Source organism: Callorhinus ursinus, unplaced genomic scaffold, assembly GCF_003265705.2.
Source record: "Callorhinus ursinus isolate GAN/ISIS: 27379988/994484 unplaced genomic scaffold, GSC_fseal_2.0 scaffold13, whole genome shotgun sequence".
NCBI lineage: Eukaryota > Metazoa > Chordata > Mammalia > Carnivora > Otariidae > Callorhinus > Callorhinus ursinus.
In genome coordinates this window covers 34,411,289-34,425,412 of record NW_027397075.1, presented here as the reverse complement: position 1 = coordinate 34,425,412, position 14,124 = coordinate 34,411,289, and positions in this window count along the sequence as shown.

The following is a 14,124-nucleotide window of genomic DNA, read 5'->3' as shown; positions in this document are numbered from 1 at the left end:
CACGGAGTGCGGCCGGAGACCGGGGAGACATGAGTGATTGACTGCTTTTCTCTGGGGTCTCACTGAGGAGTGGGGCCCCCAGTTCTTGGCTCCTCCAGGGCAGAGTTGGGAGGCCACCATTTTCACTCTCGTCCTCCAAAGCTGTACCGAAGGCTTGCAGGGAACAAAAGCTCCCGAGAGCAAACCCCAGCAGATTACTTAGCCCGGACAGGGCAAGGGCAGGGCAATTCCGCCTCCGGCAAAGATATTTGGGAACCACGGCAACAGGCCCCTCCCCTAGAAGATCAGCAAGAACCGCCAGCCAAGACCAAGTTTACCAATCAATGAGAACGGCAGAACTCCAGCACTAGGGGAATACTGCACATAGAATTAATGGCTTTTTCCCCATGATTCTTTAGTCTTTCAAAGTTAATTTTTTTTAATTTTCTTTTTTTAATTTTTCTTTTTCCCTTTTTCTTTTTTTTTTTTTGTTTTACTTATTTATTGGAGACAGAGAGAGAGAGAGAGAGAGAGAGAGCACATGAGAGGGGGCAGGGTCAGAGGGAGAAGCAGACTCCCTGCAGAGCAGGGAGCCCGATGTGGGACTCAATCCAGGGACTCCAGGATCATGACCTGAGCTGAAGGCAGTCGCTTAATCAACTGAGCCACCCAGGTGCCCTCTTTTTCCCTTTTCCAACCAACATCTTTTCAATCCCCTTTTTAAAAAACCTTTTTTATTTTTCATTTTTAGAGTCATATTCTATCCCTTCATAGTAGTTAACCTTGTTTTTGGTATACATATATATACATATATGTATATTTCTCTCTTTAAAATTTTGGAATACAGTTTCTTCTAACAGACCAAAATATACCCTAAATCTCTAGTGTATGGCTTTGTTCTAGTCTCCTGCCTGATCACATTCTCTCCCCCTTTTTTTTTTAATTCTCTTCTTTTTTCAACCAACTTCTTATCTTATCAATTCCTTTTATAAAATCTTTTATAATTTTCATCTTGACAATCATATTCCATCCCTTCATCGTATTTACCCTTATTTTTGTATATATATAAGCTTTTCATTCTTTAAAATTTTGGGGAGGCACTTTCTTCTAACAGACCAAAATACACCCAAAATCTACTGTGTGGCACTGATCTATGCACCAGTCTGATCATATTTGATCATATTCTGGTTTTTTTTGTTTGTTTTTTTATCTTTTTCTTTTTCTTTTCTTTTCTTTTTTCTTTTTTCTTTCTTTCCCTTTCTTTTCACCCAGTTTCAGGTCTCTTCTGATTTGTTTAGTGTATATTTTTCTAGGGTTCTTGTTACCCTGTTAGCATTTTGTTCTCTCATTCATCTATTCTCCTCTGGACAAAATGACAAGATAGAAAAAATCACCTCAATAAAAAGAACAAGAGGCAGTACTGACTGCCAGGGACCTAATCAATACGGATATTAGTAAGATGTCGGAACTAGAGTTCAGAATGACGATTTTAAAGATACTAGCTGGGCTTCAAAAAAGCATGGAAGATATTAGAGAAACCTTTCAGGAGAAATAAAATAGCTGAAATCTAACCAAGCCGAAAGAAAAAAAAGGCTATCAATGAAGTGCAATGAAAAATGGAGGCTCTAACTGCTAGGATAAATGAGGCAGAAGAGAGAATGAGTGATACAGAAGACCAAATGATGGAAAATAAAGAAGCTGAGAAAAAGAGAGATAAACAACTACTGGATCATGAGGGCAGAATTTGAGAGATAAATGATACCATAAGATGAAACAATATTAGAATAATTGGGATCCCAGAAGAAGAAGAAAGAGAGAGAGGGGAGGAGGTATATTGGAGCAAATTATAGCAGAGAGCTTCCCTAGTAAGGGGAAGGAAACAGGCATCAAAATCCAGGAGGCAGAGAGAACCCCCCTCAAAATCAATAAGAATAGGTCAACACCCTGACATCTAATACTAAAACTTACTAGTCTCAGAGACAAAGAGAAAATCTTGAAAGCAGCTCAGGATAAGAGATCTGTAACCTACAATGGTAGAAACATTAGATTGGCAACAGACCTATCCACAGAGACCTGGCAGGCAAGGAAGGACTACAATGATATATTCAGAGCACGAAATGAGAAAAATATGCAGTCAAGAATACTATATCCAGCTAGGCTGTCACTGAAAATAGAAGGAGAGATTAAATCTTCCAGGACAAACAAAAACTAAAGGAATTTGCAAACACGAAACATCCCTACAAGAAATATTGAAAGAGGTCCTCTAAGGAAAGAGAGAGCCTAAGAGTAACATTGACCAGAAAGAAACACAGACAATATACAGTAACGGTCACCTTACAGGCAATACAATGGCACTAAATTCATATCTTTCAATAGTTACCCTGAATGTAAATGGGCTAAATGCCCCAATCAAAAGACACAGTGTATCAGATTGGATAAAAAAACAAGACCCATCGATATGCTGTCTGCAAAAGACTCATTTTAGACCCAAGGCACCCCCAGATTGAAAGTGAGGGGGTAGAAAACTATTTACCATGCTAATGGACACCAAAAGAAAGCTGGGGTGGCAATCCTCATATCAGACAAATTAGATTTAAACCAAAGACTATAATAAGAGATGAGGAAGGACACTATATCATCCTTAAAGGGTCTATCCAACAAGAAGATCTAACAATTGTAAATATCTATGCCCCTAACATGGGAGCAGCCAATTATATAAGGCAATTAATAACAAAAGCAAAGAAACACATCGACAACAATACAATAACAGTGGGGGACTTTAATACCCCCCTCACTGAAATGGACAGATCATCTAAGCAAAAGATCAACAAGGAAATAAAGACTTTAAATGACACACTGGACCAAATGGACTTCACAGATATAGTCAGAACATTCCATCCCAAAGCAACAGAATACACATTCTTCTCTAGTGCCCATGGAACATTCTCCAGAATAGATCACATCCTAGGTCACAAATCAGGTCTCAACCACTACCAAAAGACTGGCATCATTCCCTGCATATTTTCAGACCACAATGCTTTGAAACTAGAACTCAATCACAAGAGGAAAGTCAGAAAGAACTCAAATACATGGAGGCTAAAGAGCATCCTACTAAAGAATGAATGGGTCAACCAGGAAATTAAAGAAGAATTAAAAAAATTCATGGAAACCAATGAAAATGAAAACACAACTGTTCAAAATCTTTGGGATGCAGCAAAGGCAGTCCTAAAAGGAAAGTATATAGCAATACAAGCCTTTCTCAAGAAACAAGAAAGGTCTCAAATACACAACCTAACCCTACACCTAAAGGAGCTAGAGAAAAAACAGCAAAGAAAGCCTAAACCCAGCAGGAGAAGAGAAACAATTAAAGATCAGAGCAGAAATCAATGAAATAGAAACCAAAAGAACAGTAGAACAGATCAACGAAACTAGGAGCTGGTTCTTTGAAAGAAATAACAAGACTGATAACCCCCTGGCCAGACTTATCAAAAAGAAAAGAGAAATGACCCAAATCAACAAAATCATGAATGAAAAAGGAGAGATCACAACCAACACCAAAGAAATACAAACAATTATAAGAACATATTATGAGCAACTCTATGCCAGCAAATTAGATAACCTGGAAGAAATGGATGCATTCCTAGAGATGTATCAACTACCAAAACTGAACCAGGAAGAAATAGAAAACCTGAACAGACCTATAACCAGTAAGGAAATTGAAGCAGTCATCAAAAATCTCCCAACAAACAAAAGCCCAGGGCCAGATGGCTTCCCAGGGGAATTTTGCCAAACATTTAAAGAAGAATTAGTACCTATTCTCCTGAAACTGTTCCAAAAAATAGAAACAGAAGGAAAACTTCCAAACTCATTTTATGAGGCCACCATTACCTTGATCCCAAAACCAAAGACCCCATCAAAAAGGAGAATTCCAGACCAATATCCTTGATGAACATGGATGCAAAAATTCTCACCAAAATACTAGCCAATAGGATCCAACAGTACATTAAAAGGATTATTCACCATGACCAAGTGGGATTTATCCCTGGGCTCTAAGGTTGGTTCAACATCCGCAAATCAATCAACATGATACAATACATTAACAAAAGAAAGAACAAGAGTCATATGATCCTCTCAATAGATGCAGAAAAAGCATTTGACAAAGTACAGCATCCTTTCTTGATCAAAACTCTTCAGAGTATAGGGATAGAGGGTACATACCTCAATATCATAAAAGCCATCTATGAAAAACCTACAGCGAATATCATTCTCAATGGGGAAAAACTGAGAGCTTTCCCGCTGAGGTCAGGAACACGGCAGGGATGTCCACTATCACCACTGCTATTCAACATAGTACTAGAAGTCCTAGCCACAGCAATCGGACAACAAAAAGAAATCAAAGGCATCCAAATCGGCAAAGAAGAAGTCAAACTCTCACTCTTTGCAGATGATATGATACTGTATGTGGAAAACCCAAAAGACTCCACCCCAAAACTGCTAGAACTCATATAGGAATTCAGTCAAGTGGCAGGATATAAAATCAATGCACAGAAATCAGTGGCATTCCTATACACCAACAAGACAGAAGAGAGAGAAATTAAGGAGTCGATCCCATTTAAAATTGCACCCAAAACCATAAGATACCTAGGAATAAATTTAACAAAAGAGGCAAAGGATCTATACTCAGAAAACTATAAAATACTCATGGAAGAAATTGAAGAAGACACAAAGAAATGGAAAATCGTTCCATGCTCATGCATTGGAAGAACAAACATTGTGAAGATATCAATGCTACCTAGAGCAATCTACACATTCAATGCAATCCCCATCAAAATACCATTGACTTTTTTCAAAGAAATGGAACAAATAATCCTAAAATTTGTATGGAACCAGAAAAGACTTCAAATAGCCAGAAGAATGTTGGGAAAAAGAAAAGCAAAGCTGGCGGCATCACAATTCCGGACTTCCAGCTCTATCACAAAGCTGTCATCATCAAGACAGTATGGTATTGGCACAAAAATGGACACATAGATCAATGGAACAGAATAGAGAGCCCAGAAATCGACCCTCAACTCTATGGTCAACTAATCCTTGACAAAGCAGGAAAGAATGTCCAACGGAAAAAAGATGGTCTCTTCAACAAATGGTGTTGGGAAAATTGGACAGCCACATGCAGAAGAATGAAATTGGACCATTTCCTCACACCACACAAAAAAATAGACTCAAAATGGTTGAAAGACCTAAACATGAGACAGGAGTCCACCAAAATCCTAAAGGAGAACACAGGCAGCAACCTCTTCGACCTCAGCCGCAGCAACTTCTTCATAGAAACATCGCCAAAAGCAAGGGAAGCAAGGGCAAAAATGAACTGTTGGGATTTCATCAAGATAAAAAGCTTTTGCACAGCAAAAGAAACAGTCCACAAAACCAAAAGACAACTGACAGAATGGGAGAAGATATTTGCAAATGACATATCAGATAAAGGGCTAGTATCCAAAATCTGTAAAGAACTTCTCAAACTCAACACCCAAGGATCAAATAATCCAATCAAGAAATTGGCAGAAGACATGAACAGACATTTTTCCAAAGAAGACATCCAAACAGCCAACAGACACATGAAAAAGTGCTCAACATCGCTCAGCATCAGGGAAATCCAAATCAAAACCTCAATGAGATACCACCTCACACCAGTCAGAATGGCTAAAATTAACAAGTCAGGAAATGACAGATGTTGGCGGGGATGTGCAGAAAGGCGAACCCTCCTATACTGTTGGTGGGAATGCAAGCTGGTGCAACCACTCTGGAAAACAGTATGTAGCTTCCTCAAAAAGTTGAAAATAGAGCTACTGTACAACCCAGCAATTGCACTACTGGGTATTTACCCCAAAGATACAAATGTAGTGATCTGAAGGGGTACATGCACCCCGATCTTTATAGCAGAAATGTCCACAATAGCCAAACTATGGAAAAAGCCAAGATGTCCATCGACAGATGAATGGATAAAGATGTGGTATATACATATGTGTGTGTGTATATATATATACACACACACACACACACACACACACACACACCAGAATATTATGCAGCCATCAAAAGGAATGAAATCTTGCCATTTGCAATGACATGGATGAAACTGGAGGGTATTATGCTGCACGAAATAAGTCAATCAGAGAAAGATATGTATCTTATGATCTCACTGATATGAGGAATTCTTAATCTCAGGAAACAAACTGAGGGTTGCTGGAGTGGTTGGGGGGGTGGGAGGGATGGGGTGGCTGGGTGATAGACATTGGGTAGGGTATGTGCTATGGTGAGCGCTGTGAATTGTGCAAGACTGTTGAATCACAGACCTGTACCTCTGAAACAAATAATACAGTATATGTTAAAAAAAAAAAAAAGTAGATAGCAGGAAGGGAAAAATGAAGGGTGGGAAATCAGAGGGGGAGACGAACCATGAGAGACAATGGACTCTGAGAAACAAACTGAGGGTTTTAGAGGGGAGAGGGGTGGGGGGATGGGTTTTCCTGGTGATGGGTATTAAAGAGGGCACGTACTGAATGGAGCACTGGGTGTTATATGCAAAAAATGAATCATGGAACACTACATCAAAAACTAATGATGTAATGTATGGTGATTAATATAACATAATAAAATTAAATTAAAAAAATAAACACACTGCTGAAAGAGACAGTGGGGAAAACCAACGTAACACAATATTTCTAAGTGTAGGCAAGAAAGACCACACTGAAAATACATATATAATACATGTCCTGACAATGGGATAGGATTTTAATGGACATAAATCCAAATCTCTTTCTGTGTAGTTCCAAGAAGAAAAGGGGAAAAAAAAAGGTTTCCTAGACCTGTGACATGTTTTAGGATGTTTGGACTGAGGGAAGTGTGGTTTTGGGGGTTACGTGTTCTGGACTTTTATCCTTGGTCTGTTACTCATGAGTCATATGACCATGGACAAGTAACATCCCACACTCTCCAAACAACTAGAATGATTTGCCATCATTTCAACTTCAATATTGCTAAAATAGTATTCCCACTTTTTTTTTTTTCTCAAACTCCCTTTCTTGATTTCCTCATGTCAAGGGAAGCATCAAAATCTGAACTCTTCCTAGACTCCACTGGCCTATCATTTGCCCACTATCATGAAGGGAGGTCTGAGATGACATCATAAGCAATAAGCTAAAGAGGAAATTCAAGTTCTTGGTATAGCAGACAAGGTAAGGAATTGCCACTTGAAACCAAAAACAATGAGGTGCCTACAATAAGGAAGGTCAATTGCTGAGCCACAGGACTAGTAAAGGTATACTCTGGGCATTATAAAAACCAAATGAAAGCTCAGAAATTACCTCTACAGAGTCCAGATAAGTTCTAAGACAGCACCCACCTCTTCCCATTTTTGCCTGTAGGATTTTGGGCAAGGGAGAAGCTTCCATCTTATAGTATAGCCGTGTTCCTCAAACTTCAGTGCAAAGTATGTATCTAACAAACTCAATGATAACTTTAGATGTATTTTTTTTAAAGACTTATTTATTTTATTAGGGGGAGAGGGGCAAAGGGAGAGAGAGAATCCCAAGCAGACTCCCCACTAAGGCGCAAAGCCCGACGCTGGGCTCGATCTCACAACCCTGAGATCATGACCCAAGCTGAAACCAAGAGTCGGATGCTTAACCAACTGAGCTGCCCAGGTGCCACTTTAGATATATTCTTAAGAGGGAAAATATGAGCCTTATTTATAAAGCAGCTATGTGACTCCTAACACTGCCAATGCCCGGATATATTTAATTATTTTTTTAAGTGACTGCAGAAAAATTAGTTGAAGGGGATAATGGTCAATGTCACCTTAACATTTGTTTAAAAGTGGTACACATAAATTTGTCTTCAAAATTTACTGCAAGGGCGCCTGAGTGGCTCAGATGGTTAAGCATCTGCCTTCGGCTCAGGTCATGATCCCAGGGTCCTGGGATCGAGTCCCGCATGGGGCTCCCTGCTCCTTGGGAGCCTGCTTCTCCCTCTGCTTCTCTCTCTCTCTCTCTCTCTCTCATGAATAAATAAATAAAATCTTTAAAAGAAAAACAAAATTTACTGCAATATTCATTTCCCTTTTTGCTAAAACATAACAAAGATGCCATAAGACTAAAATGCTTAGTCTGAGAGGTTATACTGTTGCTCCTAGTATATAGGAAAGCTAAACAAACAAACAAACACTTTTTCAGACAATTAAGGTCACACATACAGTTGTTGACAAGCTCTTACTAGTAAAACGTTTCTGCCTTTCTCAGTACGATTGCCCAGCTACCATATACATGATTTGACTAATAACTAATAATACACAATACCTGCATTTTAACTAGAGGCAGTTTAGCAGAGTGGGTTATAGCGTGGCCTCCTGTAGCTAGGCTGCCTGAATTGAAATCGCAGCTCCACCACCTACTAGTTGGTAAGTCTCTTAACTTCTGCATAGTGTCCTCCTTTATAAAACAGTAAACCTACATGTGTAGTGAGAATTAAATAATATATATAAGACGGTGCCCAACACGTAGTTAGTGCGAGGTAACTGTAAGTTATTATTATCTCTTGCCTCATAGATTCCATGTGTCCTGTAGATATTCAATAGGCTCCTTCCTCTATCCCAGACACTGTACCAAGCACTGCACGAGGCACTGGAATATGTGTAGTATTTTCTAAACTAGCAGCAGGAGTTTCATTAGTGTAGGCAGTGCATTCTCAAGTACAAAAACTAAACAGTAAAGTGGAAGGAGGTGCAAGCCTCCTTCTATCTAATTAAATGCATAAATTAGATACTACACTGATTATGTTTCAATGGGAAGTCACCCATAATCTGTTTGCAAAATTTGCAGTTAGACAGTGACCCACTCAGGTGGCTTTTGCAACATCTACATTAAATTTGCATCTGGCTTAAATTTCTGTATTAGATGATGCTTCTAATTTGTGTTTTGGGTTAAGGCCCAGCTCCCAATGTGTGGACAGAGAGCTACAAATGAGGAGGTCGTGTTATCAGAAGGCTGGGGGGTGGGGCGGGGAGAGGAGGGGACCAGAGTTTTGATGTGAGTGTCGTGTGCCAGTTCTCATATGTCTATAGCCCAGGCCAAAATCTGCCCTCAGTTATGCATGCACAGCTTTCATTGACGTCAGTAAGAACTGTGCTCATGTAACAGGAGGCAGAAATTTGGCTCTTTGATTTTAATAGAATTAAATGCCAAAAGTTTTGCTGATGCAGGTTGCAAATTTAAACCCCAAAGGGTCAAGAAAATGCAACTGAACATTGTTCTGTTGGCAATCTCATCTTTTGCACAGGCCATGTAATTAAGCAAGACCCGAATTTCTCAAGCCTGACTTGGAAGCCCCTGATACTATTATGCCTATGAGTTGTGTGTGGCCTCCAATTGCAGTAAGACCTTTAAGTATGATTCCAAGATTTTGTCTGTGGCTTCAGATAAAAGGCTAACACATAGCCCAAATTCATTGTCAGTTGCAGGATTTCATTCCCGGTCTGAGTTTTAACAATGCTGAAATCAGTTGGTGGTGCCGAACAGACTCCACTCCCCACCTTAGATGATTGGAGAATTATGTAATGAAATTTGGGGACTTAGCATTCTTAGAGTATTCAGTTTATGTTTCAGTTTAATTTGTGTTCAGACATATCCATAGCTTTGTCTTAATATTTGTGTGGTTTTTAAAATTTAATTTAATTTTATGCAGTGATGTTAACAATTGGATCTCCCAGACCTGAGCATCTGGTAGTAAGTTTCTGAGTGGCAAAACATAATTCAAGAGAAATATAAGGCCAGCCCAATGACTACCCCCCTCAAAAAAAAAAAAAAATCCCTTAACTAAGAGTGGAGATGTTTTTGGTTCCTTTAACCAAGTACTCAGAGTTCTGTTTCCTGCTTTGGGTCCAGAGAAGCAGACATTCTCTTGAATGGTTATTGAGAACTTAAATAGATGTATGCCTAAGTGTGTCTCCCATGCTGTGAGTTTCCTTGTGGATGACATGACCTAGCAAAGCCTTCTTGGCCACTTACCACTTCTCATTCTCCCCTTTTCAGGGGAGGAATACATTATATGAATGGTAAATCTGGGAACAATAACAGAATATACCTAAGCTCTTTGGGATCTTCCTGCCTGCAGAGAGCATATATTCTGTTCTGGTCCCAAACTACAGATTTTGCCCCTGAGAAGGGAGACTGCATTACCTGTAACTGAGGATGAAGTCTTATATTCAGGAGATTGATATTTATGAATCCATCATATATAAACCACATTCTCCAACACCTTCAGAAGCAACAGAGCTGCCATCTTGACATTTTAATGAAGGGGCATTGGTGGACAAGTGCCAAGAAGTTACTAGCTAATGTCTGAAAATGGCCATTTAAAAACTAACAGACTAAGAGTATTACTTAGAAATAAAGAAGCAAACATGAAGGGGAAAAGAACAGTTTGAAAGTGGCTGCCCTTGAAAATCAGATTGGGACAACTGACATGGGCTAGGGCAACAGGTCACTACCCTCACTCTCCTTCAACATTCAACTTCATTTTGACATTTGGTAAACAGTTCTTGATTCCACACTTAATATATCATGGAACAATAACATATCAGAGTAGGAGAGACTCCAATAGATCTTCTCCTGTGTTTTGCAAATTGAGAGTCACAATTGGTTAGCATGTCATGAAATCAATTTGTTGGATTGTAACCAACATTTTGAAATTGGTGCAATGCAGTGAAATAAATGGACTAGATCAGAGAGCACTGGGATCTGGATCACAATATAAAATACATTTTTATTGTGGATTATAATAAAAAATGTTTGGAATCTATTCAGTTTTTCCAATTTCCTACTTAACCCTCAATGAGTTTCCTTAACTATAATACCCATTTCATAGACCAAGCCAAGCAGTTCTAAATGAGAGTATGCATATGAAAATGTTTGGAAACTATAAAGCTAAAACCACATTTAAGGTATTATTTTGATTATATCACCATCATTATCATCATGATCATCAACATCATCATCATTATTACTGTTACTATTATCAGTGGAGAGATGTCCAAGCTAGCTGACCTTTAATTTTGTACATCACTTCAACATGAAAGCAGCCATAGAACCAGCCCAACCTATACCCACACTCTTCTAAGAAGCTACCAATGCCATGTAGGGCATGGGCCAGAGCCCCAGATCAGTCGAGGTAGCACTGATCTGATAGCATATTTAGGCTGCATGGAAGGGTAATGGTTATGACAGACCTTGGAATTATACAGACTGGGATCCAAATTTAGCTCTGCCACTGATGAACTACACAACTTGAAATAAATCATTTAACTTCCCTGAGTCTTGGGATATCATCATTATCGTCAATGTCATCAAAACAATGACTTTTGTTTTATATTCTGGAAACACAGAGAAGAAATGTTCCTCACTCTCACTAGAGAAACTGCAGAGCCAATGAAGAGATATAGGTGCTGCCTGAGCTGAGAGAGAGCAGGGAAAGGAGGAGAAAGAGCAAATCTAAGCCAGCTCTGTAGCCACCTAAGCATGGCCTGTGCAAGGTGCCAGTGAGACCCACAGTGCGGAACTCTACCACCCATGCTGTGTAAGTACTACTGACTCTACTAGCTTTACACACATTTCTCATTCTCAAGTCTATATCTTGCTATTTCCAATCTCATGCATTTGACCCACTAGCATTGTGACTTAGGATTCATGCTGCATGTTTAAGAGCATCCTGTGGGCATCCACCCACACACTTGTCCAGAATAGAAGAATCTGGGGTCTACTACATTTGACAAGTGTTACATGTAAGGGATGGAAGACTTTGGCTCATGTTCCAGTTCTGCCAATTTCTCATGTGACCTTTGCTAAGTCATTTCATCTCTCTGATCTTACTTTCCTGCTTCAGTAAGATCAGATGAAACCAAGCAGAAAATCAAGACTCAAATAACAGTGAATAAAAATTTGGGAATATTAATGATATTAATGGAAGCAAAATACATAACCACTGTGACATTTTTTATTTTAGAAATGTTTCTAAGGTTGTCTTGGTGGCTCAGTCAGTTAAGCATCTGCCTTCGGCTCAGGTCATGATCTCAGGGTCCTGGGATCCAGCCCGGAGTCAGGCTTCCTGCTTGGCAGGGAGTCTGCTTCTCCCTCTCCCTCTGCCCCTACCCACCCCTACTTGTGATCTCACTCTCTCTCTCAAATAAATAAAATCTTGTTTAAAAAAAGAATTTTAAAGGTTTTATTTATTCATTTGACATAGAGAGAGAGAGCACAAGTAGACAGAGCACAGACAGAGGGAGAGGGAGAGAGAGAAGCAGCCTCCCCGCCAAGCAGAGAGCCCAACATGTGGCTCGATCTCGGGACCCTAAGATCATGACCTACAGCGAAGGCAAATGTTTAACCAAGTGAGCCACTCCATTCCGGCGCCCCAAAAAAAGAAATGCTTTTAAGTAAATAAAAAAAATACTGTTCTTCTGTTATGTTGATCTTTACTATTTAAAAAGAAACCTTGATTCCCCCCCACAAATACACTTATCAATTCAAATAAATTCCTTTGACACTCATCACCTGTCACAATCTGGTTCTACCTACACTTTTTTTCATTTCTTTAAATTTTTTCTTGTTATGTTAATCACCATATATTACATCATTAGTTTGTGATGTAGTGTTCCATGATTCATTGTTTTGGTTCTACCTACATTTTTTATTTCATTTTCCATCATTCCCCCTACTCTATTCATCCTATGCTGAAGCTACACTCAGCCTTGGCTCTTCCCAAACATGTCAGACGTATTCATAACTCCCTGTTTCTATTCATGCAAATGTCCTCTCTTCCCTAACTCCATGCTTGCATTCAAGCCCAGTGGAGTAGTCACCCTATCTGTGAAGGTAGCTCCCAACTCCTCCCCAAGCAAAACTAACCTTTTCTACTTGAGGATTTCCATAACACTTAATCCAAACAGATAGTGTAGGGCATACCAAAGGATATCCTCACAGTTCTATTTCCACCACCACCCCCACTAGACCATCAGCACCTTGGGGGCAGAGACTATTCACCCATGTTTGAGTATTTAGCCTTTCCATAGAGTCTGGCACTTACCTAGCATAGAGTAAATGTCTGATCAAAGAACAAAGTTATCTTAACTTTTCAAGATTCACAGCCTTTGATAAGGTTATGAAGGAGATTCTCATTCTTTCTCCTTCAGGCTACAAAGCCAGCAGGGGCCCAGCTCTTGTGAGTTAAAGGCAGAGCCAGCGCTTGGGATCAGGCTGGGGAGACTAGCATATGGTCACCACTCATTTTGTAGTAAGTAAGATAGTCTCTAGTTTGGACTAAGAAACATGGTAACAACAACAAAAAATCCCTATTTTGGGTATGTTGGGAATCTTGGGGTTCAGGTAGACTATGGGACTCCTATTACAGCTGTAGAATGACCATAAGGTAGAAGAGTCAAGTGGTTTGGGTCCTTTGACCCTACCCATCCTCCATGAAAGTGCAGGGTCCTCACTAAGAAATACCGAACCATGATCGAGCCAGCTAATTCCTGATGCCTGTATTGTCTACTTGGAGCCCCAGTCACTTCAGACAAACATAAACCCCAAGCAATGTGCATGGACTAATGGAGTCTTTCTGCATCCCTGGGGGGAGAAGATGAACACACACATGAAATGTTTGGAAGAGAATGAACAGCAGTATATAACCAGGGACCAAAGTATGCCAAACAGACAATAGGTCTCCTAGTTTATGATTCTACATCTGTATCACACAAACATAAACTGGTATGGTTTTACAGGCTAACAGAAAAGACAACCACTTTTGTGGTGGAGTTTCAACATAACAGGAAAATCCTTCCCACTCCCCCCAGCCCACTTCCCTATCCCAAAACACTTCCCTTATCAGGCTAACTGATAACTGAAGATTCAACACTAAAAGTCTACAATTCCTTTGAATTGTTGTTTCTTATTTTTATTAAATGCTCCTGGAAAGGATAACGTATTCACCATAGGGTAGCAGTTTGTCAAATCCTTTCAGATATAGAAGATGGACCAGACAGGTCCCAGGGCCTCAACAGAAGAAAGGCCTATCATTAATGGAAAAAAGGAACCAAAGAAA